This window comes from Triticum aestivum, chromosome 1B (genome assembly GCF_018294505.1).
Source record: "Triticum aestivum cultivar Chinese Spring chromosome 1B, IWGSC CS RefSeq v2.1, whole genome shotgun sequence".
NCBI lineage: Eukaryota > Viridiplantae > Streptophyta > Magnoliopsida > Poales > Poaceae > Triticum > Triticum aestivum.
Genome location: NC_057795.1, coordinates 428358455 through 428373637, shown reverse-complemented (window position 1 = coordinate 428373637; position 15183 = coordinate 428358455).

Sequence of the window (15183 nt, the reverse complement as noted above, 5' to 3'; positions counted from 1 at the left end):
GCTTTCGAAAGTTTGAATCCTGCAGGGGTGTTCCAACTTAGCCCATCACAAGCTCTCACGATCAGCGAAGGATATTCCTTCTCCCGGGAAGACCCGATCAGAATCGGAATCCCGGTTACAAGACATTTCGACAATGGTAAAACAAAACCAGCAAGACCGCCCGACTGTGCCGACAAATCCCGATAGGAGCTGCACATATCTCGTTCTCAGGGCACACCGGATGAGACATCCTATGAGTAAAACCAGACCTCGAGTTGCCCCGTGGTGGCCCCGCAGTCTGCTCGTTTCGGACCAACACTCAGAGGAGCATTGGCCAGGGGGGTTGATTAAAAATACTAGGGGACCGGCGAAAATCCCCTATTTAAGTTTTAGTTGTTATTAGGAAAATGGTAAAATCAATGTTGGGCCTTGCTGGAGGAGTTTTATTCAAAATAAACTGTCAAGGGGTTCCCATAAACCCGACCGTGTAAGGAACGCAAAATCAAGGAACATAACACCGGTGTGACGGAAACTAGGGAGGCAAAAGTGGAACAAAACACCAGGCATAAGGCCGAACCTTCCACCCTTTACCAAGTATATAGATGCATTAATTAAATAAGAGATATTGTGATATCCCAACATAATCATGTTCTAGCATGGAGCAATCTTCAACTTCACCTGCAACTAACAACGCTATAAGATGGGCTGAGCAAAAGCGGATACATAGCCAAACAACAGTTTGTTAGGAAAGGTGGGTTAGAGGCTTGACATGGCAATATGGGAGGCATGGTAAACAAGTGATAGGTAGCGCAACATAGCGATAGAACGAAGCAACTAACAAGCAAAGATAGAAGTGATATCGAGGGTAATGGTCATCTTGCCTGAGATCCCGCAAGGAAGAAGAACGAGTCCAAGAAGAAGACAAACGGACGTAGTCGAACGAATCCTCACAACTCCGGAATGGAACCGAAGCTAACGAGAGAAGCAGACCGAAAAGAAGCAAACAACATGGTAAACAACCATCACATAAACATGGCACAATGTACAACCAAGTATGATGCATGTACAATTTAAAGAGGCATGGCATGGCAAAGTGCACAAACAATACTACAAATTAAGTGGAGCTGAATATGCAACGAGTTGCATATTGACGAAACAACACATTGAATTATTTAGTTTACTCTCGGTTAAGATATTCAACAATTATTAAATGTTAATTAACATGGCAAGAGGTGAAGCATAAGAAAACTACCTATCTAGGCAAGTTTAAATGAGGCCAGAAACACAAACAACAATTTCAGAAAATCCGCATGTTATTTGATAATTTAAAGCAAACAACAATTTTAAACATTTTAAATGTTGTTATCATGATGCGGATGACATATGTAGGTTTTATGCAATTTTTTGAAAATGTTGACATGAGCATGTTATGAAGCATTTGGTCACCATGGTGGAACGAAAGGGGTGCCATGGCAACGACAACAGAAATGGTGCCACGGCAACATTCCGATGATCCGACAACTCATCGAGCTATCGGTGCAAAAGAAAGTGTGGATGTGCAGAACATGCAAAAGATGGTGGGTGATCCCGGATACCGGGTTCCCACGGGTCGACGACATGGAAACGAGGAACGCGCAAGCAACAACTCGGACACGATGCAAATGCGAGCATCTCATACAACAAAGCATTCATTCCACGGGTGATCGTCTCGGGGTTGGCGGTTCGAGTTCGGAGTGGTGTAGAGGAAGTAGACGTTCTCGGGACAGTCGTATGAAGAAGTCATACACGGCGTCAGTAGTTGTACACGTTTGGAGAGGAACTTGTTGCATCGAAGTCCTTCGGGGTTCGTCGGTAGGCGAAATGCACGTCGACGGTAGTTGTTCTAGGCAGGAAACGGTAGTTGTACACGGTTCGTAGATGTTCATGTCACCGTAGTCATTTGGGTCTTGGAGTGATGGTAATCATTCACTTGACGGCAGTAGACGAACTTGGCAGTCCTGGACTTGGTGCATCCGAAGGGTACTTGGCGAATCCCTGTAGTCGTACACGGGTCGTAGAGAAACTTGGCGTCCACGGGTGTTACAGCTGCAGTCTTCATGTCAACGGGAAAAAGCAGCGACGGATGTAGCTCGGGCCAGGAGGTGGAGCACAGCAGGCGGCCGAAGATGGCAGATTGGCAGTAGGTAGAGAGGGCCGACGGGAGGAGGTGGGCGAGGTGGCTGCCCATGGCAACGTCGGGCAGGGCTCGTCAGGCAGCACGAGTAGACGGAGAACAGGCACGGAGGAGCTACTGGAGATGGTCTTGGCCATGGCGTACGAGGACGGTGGTGCGAGGGACTTGGAGGCGGGACGACATGGACGCACTTGGGACGGACCACAACCGGATCCTGCCGGATTCAGGCCGGAGATGACCGGGGCGATGGTGAGGGGAGGCAGGCGGGGTCGGCCGGCGAGGCCGCGGCCTTGGCATAGAGGAGGCGACGGCGCAGAGGAGGGGAGGCTGCAGGGGCGATGCTGGTCGTCAACGAGGACGACGGGGAGGTCCGGTGGCGCGACACCATGGGCGATGAGGAGGAGGCTCGGTCAATGGCTGTGGGAGGCGGCGAGCTCGTGAGGTGGTGGCCGGCTGATGTGGGGCGTCATGGGAGGCGCACTCTGGAGGAGGGGTTCGAGCGAATGGGAGATGGTGGCGCGAGGGAGGAGATCAAGGGAGAGGGGCGATGGGATCGGGAGAGAGAGGTTGCGAGGGAGATGGGGATCGGGCGCTGGGTTCTTGCGGCGTGAGGGGAGAAGTGGGGATCAAGGAAGAGGGTGGTTGTGCGGGCTAGGGTTAGGAGGGAGTGGATGGGCCTGATGAAGTGGGCCGGCGCTGTGTGCTAGGAGGCCTAGCTGGGCTTCTCTCTTCTTCTTCAAGTCTCTTCTAAAAACAGAAAAGCAAAGAAAGAAAAGGAGAGAAAAGAAATGAGTGGACAAGAATTTGGGCATGGGGATAATTTTTCCTGAACTTGCAAAAATGCGCATGTCTGAAGGAAAATGGTGTGGACATGATTGCAGGAATTAAGTTCAAACTCATTTGAATTTAATTCAAATGGTCTTGAAAAGGAAGTAGGTGCTAGGGAGGTCCAAAAATGTTGAGACTTTAGGAGAAGCCTCGATAAAAGAGATAAGAATTGTTGGCAAAGTTTGGTGACCAAACTGGAAGTAGAAAGGGCATGGGAATTTTGCAAGTGTGTTACGGTTAATTCCAAGCTAATGGAATATTTTATAGTAGCTCCCTAAGTATTGAGAGGATATGTTATAAAGAGAAATCACCATATGAATTCCCTCGATTTAAATAGATCAACGATCTATGCAATTTATTTAGCTGAGTTTTAAAAAGGGTTGCATGATGACATGATGCAATGCAAGAGATGGCATGAAGAATGCAACAAGAAAAACAAATCACACAACGAAACTCGAATACATTGAAGGCATCTGGAGCGTCGACCTCGGGGCGTTACAACTCTCCCACACTAACAGAGGATCTCGACCCGAGATCCTAGGGATGGCACTGGAGAGAAGCGGAAAAGGAAGAGGTAAAACAAAGTTGCTTCTTCGACCAATGAGTGAAACCAAAGAACCTTGAGAGGTTGAAAAGTTGAAAGAAAGAACACAACAGAGTTGAACACAACTGAGAGCACTGCGGTAGAAAATAGAAACAAGGAACACCATGTGAACCTTGGAGGATGCAAAGCTATGAATGACGAGTACAATGGACAAGAAGGAATTGAAACCACTCTGGTTGAAACGAGATAAACAAGGAACAAGGAAGATCAAATTCAGACAGCACACCGGTTGAAAAGAGATGCAAGACTTGATAAGATGAAAAGGTACTTGAAGAGACGACACAACACCCTGGTTAAATGGATAAGCAAGAAGAGAACATGATCTTGACAAAGCAATATGATGGGTGAAGAGAGCAACATCACAATTCCCCCGGAAGAAATAATAGAAGATAGATCATTGGAATAAAAGAATGGAGAAGAAAATTCCAACTTCTGCCACAAATGAACTTGGAAAGAACCCTTCCAAGAAGGTTATAACGGATTTGATGGAAAACCAACAACGAAACGAATAAACTTGTAGTGGGCTTATGGAAAATTTCTCAAAATAGAGGCGAAATTCTGCCACTACGGAAACAAATAATATAATTGATAACACCAACGAGATGAAAAACTTCTTCCACCAAGATGATAGAGAGATAACTTGGACCATTGATAATCACCACAATAGCAACATTCCTAATGGAAGGATTTAGGTGAAATATAACCCAAGATAACTCCAACAAAAAGATTGATTGGTTGAAAAGATCTCTTGAACGAAGAGAAAATGAGGGATTTAAATATGTCACTCTTGAAAACATGTGAATCATGAAACACGAAGGGAAATTATCAAGAACGACATAACGCCACCTCAAAAGATAAGGTTGAAAGAATTGCACTTCAGAATGCAAGACGAAGAATACTTGAGCTCTTCCAACAAAATCTTGAAGAATGCTTCATGAATGAATGAAATATTTGATGAACCACCATGTAGAACCTCCATGAAGAACTCCGGTAATAAAAGAATGATAGAAAGAAAGAGAAGTTGAAAGAACAAGGTGAGCCTTGCAATGATTTAGATGGAGATTCGTGACGAGATAAAGCGGAAAACTTGGAACTCCGGAAAAGAAAAGATGAAGCATCTCGAACCTAGAAAAATGACATGATGAACAACTCTGGAAAGAAGAAACTAGATCAATTTGATGAAACAATAATAAGAATTATGTTATGCGTATCCTTCACGAATTTAAATTGATGACAAGCAACGGATTTGCATACTACTTATTCTTCTTGAAAAGATTGAAGAGAGAAATAGCTCAACTTGGGAAGGTCTTGAACGAACCACTGGTAGGATTTGGAAAAAACGAATGAATTGATACGATAACAACGGAAGAGGAATGTTGAAAGAACCACCGTAAGAATTGAAAATGAAAGTAGCAAAGGCACAATTCACCAAGAAGAATTGGAAAACAAATGAAGATACTTGAGGGGATTTAGATACATGAGAACGAAGAGATCATGAACTGATTAGAGGATATTTGAACGATGCACCAGTAAGAATTGGAGAACGATAGCTACACGTTGAGAAAAGAATTATGACATGATGGCCTTCGGAGGAAAGAAATGGAAACAACTCATGAAATGCTCCGGATGGTAAGAAAAGAATTGGCACAATCAAAAACAATTATGAGGATGGCATGAAGCTAGAACCATGAATCTTCAAGAGAATGGACCTAGATTTTTGGAGAAATCTCTTCCTCGGTCTTCTGTGTTGAGAAGGAAGATGAGAAACACTGCCATGAATTGTTGAGATACTCCAGGAGAATGAAAAACAAAGAGGTTGAGCCAACACTGAAAAATAATTTGAAATCAATCTTGGAAAACATCTGACTGATGAGATTCATTCTTACGTCAAACTTCGAAAAGAATTTGGGAATAGCTCCGAGAAAACTGGAAGAGTCAGATAAGATCCTGGAAAAAGACCTGTGGGTTAGGGTCCACTCAAAATAAAACACTGTTGAACGATTTTGAAGAGAGATTGCACCGGTTGAATTAAATGACTTGAATGGAATAATAATCTCCAAATAGCTTGAATGGACCTTGAATGAAAAGACGAGCCTTCTGAGATATCTTCAGCACTCCAGAACAAATGAATAGCGAGAAGTGAATGATTAAGAGGTTCATCGGCATGAGAAAGCATTTGCAACAAGGAAAGGAATATGATCAACACCGAAAGCTTGAATTGGATCCACCGAAGAAGAAACAACAACGAAGGATGATGAACTTGAAACTGTTGAGCATCTTCATGGGAAATCACCGGATAAGAACATTGAAAGAAAAGAATGAAGAGACTTCTCACAAATAAAAGGATACATGATTAAGAAATCTGAGTCCTTAAAGAAAAAGGGTGGGAGGGCGGGAAAACAAAGGAACCTTGGGCAGATGGAATGGATACCGTTGAGAAAACTTAGAATTGATATTGAGGATGTTGAAATGATCGGATCCACTTGAAAAGAAGCACGCCGGTTGGAAAAGAATTAACATGACAACCTCAATGATCAAGAAGGATTAGCACTCCCATAGAAATATGAGAACACCATTTAGGAAAGGTATGGATTCAACATTTGACTTTGAAGCAACTCGAATACCACAAATAAAACAAAACAAAGGATTTGGCTCGCAGAATAAGCCGGAAACAAACATATGATAGAGATTTCGTCCGAAGTTTTTGTGATGGGGCCCACACGGGCTCGATCGTACAGCACCATCATGTATAAGGCAGTGCACATGACATACGAAGCGTCCCCGAGTCAGCATAGCCAAGGACTCCTTAAGACACAATGAAACCACTGTAAAAACGACTGTGGATAGGCGGACCACTAGACATCAAACACCAATCTCATATCATGCATCTGTCAGAAAGAAAAAAAACTAGAGCTACTTGAATTCCCACTTATAAACTCCCGAAACTTTCTGGTTATGCAATCCGGTGTTGGGGATATAGGGGAAGCAATAAATATCTCACCCAAACTAACAAGCCCTACATCCAGCTATATCCATCCGTCAACACATAACCAAGAAAACTACGGAAATCGTGTACCTCAACCTTTGAAAAGCATCCGTTATACAAGCTATGGCAATACTCCCGAACTCCCGCCCCAGTACTGGGTGGCGTTGAGGTTATCTCACCAACAACTGCATAAAAGAGATTTTCGATGTTGGCAAAAACTCAGGTATTCCAGAACTGCAACGATAAAATTATGACGACAACACCTCAGAGCTCAACTCCCCGGGACACTGCCACAACCACTAAATGTTAGGAGGCACCAAGAACAATGTTCTCGTCATAATAATATCGGAACAATCCCAAGATACTCGCGTGATCCTAAATTATTTTTAGTGAAATTTGAGGAGAGGAAAGACAAAACATCTACGTCAGGAGACCTCACCAGAGCGACAGAGGGACTGAGGAGTAAAAAGAATCCTACTCTCTGATATATATAATCCTAAGACTCAAAACATTTTTGTTCTAGACTCAACAACATCAGCGATTCGATCAAGCAGGGGGCTCCTAAGTCGGGGATGGCTCTGATTACCAACTTGTAACGCCCATGATGCGACTATATCTCCCACCTGTCGAGGCACGACTTAGAGGCATAACCGCATTGTGGTTTTGTCGCAAGAAGGGTCATCTTCACACAATCCCATGTAATGAACAAGAAAGGGATAAATGGAGGGTTGGCTTACAATCGCCACTTTAGACAATGAACAAATAATTCATACATCATTCAGAGTACACACATAGGTCCGACTACGGAACCAAAAGAAAAGAAGACAACCCCAAATGCTAGATTCCAGATCGTCGCATCTGGGCTCCACTACTGATCATCCGGAAAAGACACGTAGTAACGGCCAAGGACCTCGTCGAACTCCCGCTTGAGTTCGGTAGCATCGCCTGCACTGGTATCATCGGCACCTGCAACTGTTTGGTAGTATCTTGTGAGTCACGAGGACTCAACAATCTCAAAACCCGCGAGATCAAGACAATTTAAGCTTATGGGTAGGATAAGGTGATGAGGTGGAGTTGCAACAAGCGCTAAGCAAAATATGGTGGCTAAAGACGAGTACAATAGTAAGGAGACAAACTACACAACAGTCGTCATCTAGAAGTGATCAAGAAGTGATCCTGAAGACTACTTACGTTCAACCATAATCCAAACCATGTTCACTTCCCAGACTCAACCGAAAAGAGACCATCACGGCTACACACGCGGTTGGCGCATTTTAATTAAGTCAAGTGTCGAGTTCTCTACAACTGAATAGTAAAAACTCTCATTTGCCACATAACCGCGGGCACGGCTTTCAAAAGTTTGAACCCTGCAGGGGTGTCCCAACTTAGCCCATCACAAGCTCTCACGATCAGCGAAGGATATTCCTTCTCCCGGGAAGACCCGATCAGACTCGGAATCCCGGTTGCAAGACATTTTGACAATGGTAAAACAAATCTAGCAAGACCGTCCGACTGTGCCGACAAATCCTGATAGGAGCTGCACATATCTCGTTCTCAGGGCACACCAGATGAGACATCCTACGAGTAAAACCAGACCTCGAGTTGCCCCGTGGTGGCCCTGCAGTCTGCTCGTTTTGGACCAACACTCAGAGGAGCACTGGCCCGGGGTTGATTAAAAATACTAGGGGGCCGGCGAAAATCTGCTATTTAAGTTTTAGTTGTTATTAGGCAAATGGTAAAACCAATGTTGGGCCTTGCTGGAGGTGTTTTATTCAAAGCAAACTGTCAAGGGGTTCCCATAAACCCGACCGCGTAAGGAACACAAAATCAAGGAACATAACACCGGTATGATGGAAACTAGGGAGGCAAAAGTGGAACAAAACACCAAGCATAAGGCCGAGCCTTCCACCCTTTACCAAGTATATAGATGCATTAATTAAATAAGAGATATTGTGATATCCCAACATAATCATGTTCTAGCATGGAGCAATCTTCAACTTCACCTGCAACTAACAACGCTATAAGAGGGGCTGAGCAAAAGCGGATACATAGCCAAACAATGGTTTGCTAGGAAAGGTGGGTTAGAGGCTTGATATGGCAATCTGGGAGGCATGGTAAACAAGTGATGGGTAGTGCAGCATAGCGATAGAACGAAGGAACTAACAAGCAAAGATAGAAGTGGTATCGAGGGTAATGATCATCTTGTCTGAGATCCCGCAAGGAAGAAGAACGAGTCCAAGAAGAAGACAAACGGACGTAGTCGAACAAATCCTCACAATTGTGGAACGGAACTGAAGCTAACAAGAGAAGCAAACCGAAAAGAAGCAAACAACATGGTAAACAACCATCACATAAACATGGCACGATGCACAACCAAGTATGATGCATGTCCGATTTAAAGAGGCATGGCATGGAAAAGTGCATAAACAATACTACAAATAAAGTGGAGCTCAATATGCAACGAGTTGCATATTGATGAAACACAACATCGAATTATGTAGTTTACTCTCGGTTAAGATGCTCAACAATTATTAAATGTTAATTAACATGGCAAGAGGTGAAGCATAAGAAAAATACCTATCTAGGCAAGTTTAAATGAGGCCGTAAACACAAACAACAATTCCGAAAAATCCCCATGTTATTTCATAATTTAAAGCAAACAACAATTTTAAACATTTTAAATGTTGTTATCATGATGCAGATGACATATGCAAGTTTTATGCAATTTTTTGAAAATGTTGACATGAGCATGTTATGAAGCATTTGGTCACCATGGTGGAATGAAAGGGGTGCCACGACAATGACAACAGAAATGGCGCCACGGCAACATTCCGATGATCCGACAACTCATCAAGCTGTCGGTGCAAAAGAAAGTGTGGATGTGTAGAACATGCAAAAGATGGTGGGTGATCTCGGATACCGGGTTCCCATTGGAAGACGGCATTCAAACGAGGAACGTGCAAGCGACAACTCGGACACGGTGCAAACACGAGCATCTCATACAACAAAGCATTCATTCCATTGGTGATCGTCTCGGGGTTATACCTTTGAAGCATGCATTTTTGGGGCGGTTCGAGTTCGGAGCGGTGTAGAGGAAGTAGACGTTCTTGGGACGGTTGTAGGAAGAAGTCATACATGGCATCAGTAGTTGTACACGTTTGGAGAGGAACTTGTCGCATCCAAGTCCTTCGGGGTTCATCGGTAGTGGTACTTGGCGAAATGCACGTCGACGGTAGTTGTTCTAGGCAGGAAACGGTAGTTGTACATGGTTCGTAGATGTTCATGTCGCCGTAGTCGTTTGGGTCTTGGAGTGATGGTAATAGTTCACTTGACGGCGGTAGATGAACTTGGCGGTCCTGGAATGGTGCATCCGAAGGGTACTTGGCGAATCCTCGTAGTCGTACACGGGTCGTCGAGGAACTTGGCGTCCATGGGTGTTGCAGCTGTTGTATTCACGTCAACGGGAAAAAGCAGCGACATATGTAGCTCGGGCCAGGAGGTGGAGCACAGCAGGCGGCCGGAGATGGCAGATTGGCAGCAGGTAGAGAGGGCCGACGGGAGGAGGCGGGCGAGGTGGCTGCCCATGGCAGCGTCGGGCAGGGCTCGTCAGGCATCACAAGTAGCCAGAGAACAGGCGCGAAGGAGCTGCTGGAGATGGTCTTGGCCATGGCGTACGATGACGGTGGCGCGAGGGACTTGGAGGCAGGGCGATAGGGACGCACTTGGGGCGGACCACGGCCGGATCCCGCCGGATCCAGGCCTGAGATGACCGGGGCAACGGCGAGGGGAAGCAGGCGGGGTCGGCCGGTGAGGCCACGGCCTTGGCGCAGAGAAGGGTAGGCTGCAGGGGCGGCGATGGTCGTAAACGAGGGCGACGGGGAGGTCCGGTGGCGCGGCACCATGGGCAACAAGGAGGAGGCTCGGTCGATGGCTGCGGGAGGCGGCAAGCTCGCGAGGTGTAGGCCAGCTGATGCGGGGCGCCATGGGAGGCGCGCTCGGGAGGAGGGGTTCGAGCGAATGGGAGGTGGCGGCGCGAGGGAGGAGATCGAGGGAGAGGAGCGATGGTATCGGGAGAGAGAGGCTGCGAGGGAGATGGGGATCGGGCGCTGGGTTCTGGCGGCGCGAGGGGAGAAGTGGGGATCGAGGAAGAGGGTGGTTGTGCAGGCTAGGGTTAGGAGGGAGTGGATGGGCCTGATGAGGTGGGCCGGTGCTGTGTGCTAGGAGGCCTAGCTGGGCTTCTCTCTTCTTCTTCAAGTCTCTTCCTAAAACAGAAAAGCAAAGAAATAAAAGGAGAGAAAAGAAATGAGTGGACAAGAATTTGGGCATGGGGATAATTTTCCCGAACTCGCAAAAATGCGCATGTCCCAAGGAAAATGGTGTGGACATGATTGCAGGAATTAAATTCAAACTCATTTGAATTTAATTCAAATGGTCTTGCATAGGAAGTAGGTGCTAGGGAGGTCCAAAGATGTTGAGACTTTAGGAGAAGCCTCGATAAAAGAGATAAGAATTGTTGGCAAAGTTTGGTGAACAAACTGGAAGTAGAAAGGGCATGGGAATTTTGCAGGTGTGTTACGGTTAATTCCAAGCTAATGGAATATTTTATAGTAGCTCCCTAAGTATTGGGAGGATATGTTATAAAGAGAAATCACCATATGAATTATCTCGATTTAAATAGATCAACGATCTATGCAATTTATTTAGCTGAGTTTTAAAAAGGGTTGCATGATGACATGATGCAATGCAAGAGATGACATGAATAATGCAACAAGGAAAACAAATCACACAACGAAACTCGGAATACATGGAAGGCATCTGGAGCGTCGGTCTCGGGGTGTCACACATTGTGACTAATGAGTTAGTTGTGGGATGAAGTATTATGGAACGAGTAAAGAAACTTGCCGGTAACGAGATTGAACTAGGCATGATGATACCGACGACCGAATCTCGGACAAGTAACATACCGACGACAAAGGGAACAACGTATGTTGTTATGCGGTTTGACCGATAAAGATCTTCGTAGAATATGTAGGAACCAATATGAGCATCCAGGTTCCGTTATTGGTTATTGACTGGAGATGTGTCTCGGTCATGTCTACATAGTTCTCGAACCCGTAGGGTCCGCATGCTTAACGTTCGATGACAATTGGTATCATGAGTTTATGTGATTTGTCGAAGATTGTTCGGAGTCCCGGATGAGATCACGGACATGACGAGGAGTCTCGAAATGGTCGTGACAAAAAGATTGATATATTGGACGGCTATATTCGGACACCCGAAGTGTTCCAGTGAAGTTTCGGATAAAACCGAAGTATCGGGGGTTACCGGAACCCCCTGGGGGTTAATGGGCCTACATGGACTTTAGTGGAAGAGAGGAGGAGGCGGCCAGGTGGAGGCGCGCACCCCCCAAGCCCAATCTAAATTGGGGGGGGGGGGCGACCCCCTTTCCTTCTCTCCCTGTTCCTCTTTCCTTCCCCTCCTAGTTGGACTAGGAAAGGGGGAACCTACTCCTAGTAGGAGTAGGATTCCCCCCCTTGGGGCGCGCCCCATGAGGCCGGCCGACCCCCTCCTCCCCTCCTTTATATACGGGGGAGGGGGGCACCCCATAGACACTCAAGTTGATCTTTAGCCGTGTGCGGTGCCCGCTCCATAGTTTTCCACCTCGGTCATATCGTCGTAGTGCTTAGGTGAAGCCCTACACCGGTAACTTCATCATCACCGTCACCACGCCGTCGTGCTGGCAGAACTCTCCCTCGACCTCAGCTGGATCTAGAGTTCGAGAGACGTCATCGAGCTGAACGTGTGCAGATCGCGGAGGTGCCGTGCATTTGGTACTTGGTCGGTTGGATCGTGAAGACGTTCGACTACGTCAACCGCGTTACTTAACGCTTCCGCTTTTAGCTCACGAGGGTATGTGGACACACTCTCCCCTCTCGTTACTATGCATCACCTAGATAGATCTTGCGTGATCGTAGGTTTTTTTTTGAAATTACTACGTTCCCCAACATAACGATTGGATTTTTTCCCCGCCTATAAAAGGGGGTCTTCTTCCCCATTGGACCTTATCCCTTTAGCTCATGTTCTTCCCCCATTGTTGACCTTCTTCGAGCTTGCTTTCTCTCAGTCCCTCCATGGATTCTTGCTAGTGTTTGGGAAAAAGAGAGAGGAGATCTAGATCTACGTTTCTACCAATCACTTTCTCCTCTATGTGAGGGGAACCCTTTGGATCTAGATCTTGGAGTTCTTCATGTTCTCTTCATCGTTCTTCCTCTCTTTTTCCTCCATAGCTTTCGTTGCTTTGGTGGGGTTTGAGAGTGAGGGAATTGGGCACTCCGTGTGCCCTTGACATTGCATTAGTTGCATCGGTTTGAGTTCTCCACGGTGATACGTGGAAGTGAAAAGTTGACCGCCCCCAAGGGTTGGCAAAGTGTACGGGTTCGGTGACCTCCCTCAAGGGTCCCTTAGTGGAATCATGGCATCTTGCATTGTGCGAGGGCCTGAGGAGATTACGGTGGCCCTAGTGGCTTCTTGGGGAACATTCTGCCTCCACACTGCTCCAAACGGAGATTAGCATCCGCAAGGGTGTGAACTTCAGGATACATCATCGTCTCCGCGTGCCTCGGTTATCTTTTACCCGAGTCCTTTACTTATGCACTTTACTTTGTGATAGCCATATTGTTCCTTGTCATATATCTTGCTATCACATAGTTGTTTACCTTGCTTAACATAAGTTGTTGGTGCACATAGGTGAGCCCAGTTGTTGTAGGTTTTGTGCTTGAAAAATTAACCCCTAGGTTTATTCCGCATTTATTCAAGTCTAAACCATAATTATTTTAAAGCGCCTATTCACCCCCTCTAGGCGACATCCATGATCTTTCACAAGGAAAACTCAAGAATTTTGCTTGGAGGCTAGCCAGAAACTCTATCCCTACTAAAGCTCCGAGTCACCATCGTAATATGGCTGATAATGAGGTTTGTCCAGTATGCAATTCTGCTGCGGGCACTTGGAGACATGTGTTGATCGATTGCACTATGGCTAAGAGTGTATGGTCTCTTGTTGATGAAGAGCTGGTAGAACACGTGATCGCCTGCAGACTTGATGATGCTATACTCTGGTTAATCGAGTTGTAGGATTCAGTAAACAACGAAGATTTTGTTAAAGTTCTCATGACCATATGGTCTATTTGGTGGGTGCACCGAAAGGCTATACAGGAGGAGAGCTTCTAATCACCACTGTCGACATACTCCTTCATCACGAGTTACTTGGAGGACATTACTGAATCAACAACAAAAGTGCATTGAGGTCGGGTGCAATCTCATGAAGATGGCGCAAAGTGGAAAACTCCACCTCAGGGAGTTGTCAAGATATATGTTGATGCTGCTGTTGGACGCCATGAGGATAGAGGTGCGCTGTTGCTGCTGTGTGCCGGGATGGAACTGGGAATTTCTTAGGTACATCTGTAGTTTCCATTCAGGACATGACTAAACCTGAAATGTTGGAGGCAATGGCCAGTAGTGAAGGGCTATCACTAGCGCTTGATCTTGCATGCAGTAATGTTGTCACTGCTACGGACTGCTCCGCCACTGTTAAACGCATTAAGGAAACTTAGTGGGACCCTCGGCCTCAATCATTTATGAGATTAAGAGGCGCGTCCAGATGTTCGATTCAGTTCAGGTGGTCCATGAAAATAGGAAGCTTATCTGGGACCCTCGACCTGAATCATTTATGAGATTAAGAGGCGTGTCCAGATGTTTGATCCAGTTCAGGTGTACTCATCATGTTTGTATCCTCTTGATGCTTCATTTTAAGTAAATAAAATGCACCCTTTTATCAAAAAAAATTAAATATGAAAGTAAACATTGAAGCTCATTCGTTGGCGAAGGCAACGACTACTTTAGATCGTGGCAGGCATTTTGATTTGTATTCCCGAAAACATTTTGAGCTAATAAAGGTCTACTTTAGCCAACCAGACACCCACTCCAATATGAATGTTTCTTGGTAGACCAGATATGATTTGTATTCCCGAAAACATTTGGAGCTAATAAAGGTCTATCAATTCTCAAAAAAAGAGTTGCCTTTTCATTGATATTCACGATCTTTTTTTGGTGAATAGTTCCCTGGCGCTCACGCGCCGGAACGAGCCAGTCCATGTAGAAGGCGAGCGCTTAATCGCATTTGACAGGTTTCCCCTGGTTCGCTCGATCGCATTTAACCGGTCAATCTTTGACTTTTGAAACCAGTACGATTGTTTTTCAAATAACAAAAAAATCTCAAAGAAGATTCATGAATTCAAAAATGATCATGAGTTTGGCGAAAAAAGTCACAAACTTAAAAATTTCATCGATTTTGATAAATTCATCAAATTTGGAAAAATATCATCGATTTGAAAAAATCTCATTGAATTGGGAAAAAGCATCAAATTTGGAAAAAATTAGTTATTGATTTTTAAAAAACTTCATCAAATTTCAAAACATATTTATTTTAAATGAATTCATTTTTTTTACTAATTTTGGAAAACAAATCAAGAAGTTCGGAAAGAGATCGCCGGATTTTGAAAAAAAACATCCATGGATTTGAGAAACATTTATTGATTTTGATAAAAAAAAATCAAG